We start from the raw sequence: 1,938 nt of genomic DNA on the forward strand, positions 1-1,938 counted from the left end.
CTCCTCCGTGCACCGGCGACTGGGCAGTTTAAAGGGAGAATGAGGCAAGGGGAGGGGAATGAGCAGGGGCCGGAGCAGAGTCAGGGATGTGAAAAACTGCAGAACCAGGCAGGGGCAGTCAACACGATTAGGCCTCGGGTTTGCCCACTGGCGCTTTTGGAAGTAGCTCCTATCCTCCCCAGAGGCTGGGAGACAGGGCCCTATCTTCTGGTGTTGGCTGGAACAAAAAGGAAATTCTTCTGGCAACCTTGAGCTTTCCTAGGCAGGTACTTAAGGCGGGCTGGGCTGCCCCAGGGCTGCAGCCTGGAGCTGTTGGAAGCCATGCTGGAATCTGTCCTAGTCTCTCATTGTGTGTGTGTTTGGGGGAGAAGGGTAATGAGAGTCTGCAGTCCTTACAGACCAAGGTCAAGTCCTAGTCTTGAGGATCTCAGAGGAGCCTGAGTTTGGTCGAAGAGCTGCTCTGTCAAGGAGGCGGAGGCAGACACGAGCCCCGCCTCCTAGTGCAGTCCTGGTGGGAAAGACGACAAGTCCACAGGCCTCCAGGAAAGTGCCGGCTGAGGAGGAGGGTGCGGGAGCAGGGGGCACCCAGAGGAGGACGCCTAAGCAGACAGAAGGCTGGGCCACCAGGGAGGCAGGGAAAGCTGACCCTGAAGGTGGTGGAGGCAGGCCGCCGGGAGGACAAGCGTCTGAGGCCGGGGAAGCAGGGTATTGGATGTGTGAGGGTTGGAAGCAGAAGGAATGTGGAATTGGGGGAGGAGGGCCAGGGCCACAGGGAAAGATGGCGCTGAGCTGACACCGGGAGGCAAGTGGAGTGGTACCATGTTGGGGGCCCCACGCCCAGAGGCTCGGCTCAGGTGGGGCTGGGCGTGGGATCCGGATACAACATTGGTAAAAGCTCTCCAGACGATTCTAAGACGCAGCCCTGCTCAAGACCTCAGTGCTTCAGCCTGAGGGTAACATGGCATCCCTGGAGGGCTGTGGGTGGCCGGGAAGGACAAGATCAGATCTCTTATTTAAAGGATCGCTGGGCAGGAGCTGGGAGAGCCTTGTGGAAGGTTCTAGTGATAACCCAGGGTGAGAGAGAGGTGGCCTGGTCCAGGGCAGTGGGCGTGGGAGGGAGGAGGGATTCCAGAAATATTTAGGGGAAGAACCGGCCACATTTGGTGACCAATGGGAAGTACCTGTGACGCCAGGTGAGGGGACAGCAAATTTCTGTGTGGACAGCTGGCTGCATGGTTGCTGAGATGGGGAACAACAGTGGGGGGTGGGGGTCAAGAATGATTTGACGATGAGAGCTGAGAGGTGCCATCGGCGATACAGAAGTGGAGCCACCGGGAGACTCTGACCTTAGAGGTGAAGCTCCTGCCGCCGCCAGCAGGTGGGCAGCACTTGGAGGAGGCGGGGTCTGCGACAGAGCCGTGGGGGCCCATTATGTGAGGGATGGGCCAGTGTCAGCAGCTGGAGAAGCACTGGCCAGAGAGGCAGGAGGAAGTCAGGAGACGGAGGGCAGCTGGGAGACAAAGCAAGACAGTGTTTCAAGAAGGAGGGAGTGGTCCCCAGCACCCTAGGGGACCAAGAAGCCAAGAACAACCAAGCTGAAAGGTGCCCAGTGGATCTGGAGGGACAAGGAGCCTGGGGGTGGGCTGGGCTGGCTCTTCTCCTGTCCCCACCTTCCAGCCCCTAGGCAGAGGCCTACCCCCTCCTTGGAGCCCCTGGCGGTGCAGGTGTCAGGCTGAAAGGCAGCTTTGGGGAGAGAGTCCCAGCAGGATGTGAATGTTCAGCTGGCTTTAAAAATGGAAACCTGACAGTTCTGGTTCCTTCTCTTTTCCTTCCTTAGGAAGAAGGAATGCAAATGTTTCCCTCATCTTCCCCATCCTCCTTGAGGGCAGCTGGATTAATTATGGCAACTTTTCATTCTGGTTTAGCACACATACCGAA

This window comes from Equus quagga, chromosome 13 (genome assembly GCF_021613505.1).
Source record: "Equus quagga isolate Etosha38 chromosome 13, UCLA_HA_Equagga_1.0, whole genome shotgun sequence".
In the NCBI taxonomy this organism is placed as follows: Eukaryota; Metazoa; Chordata; class Mammalia; order Perissodactyla; family Equidae; genus Equus; species Equus quagga.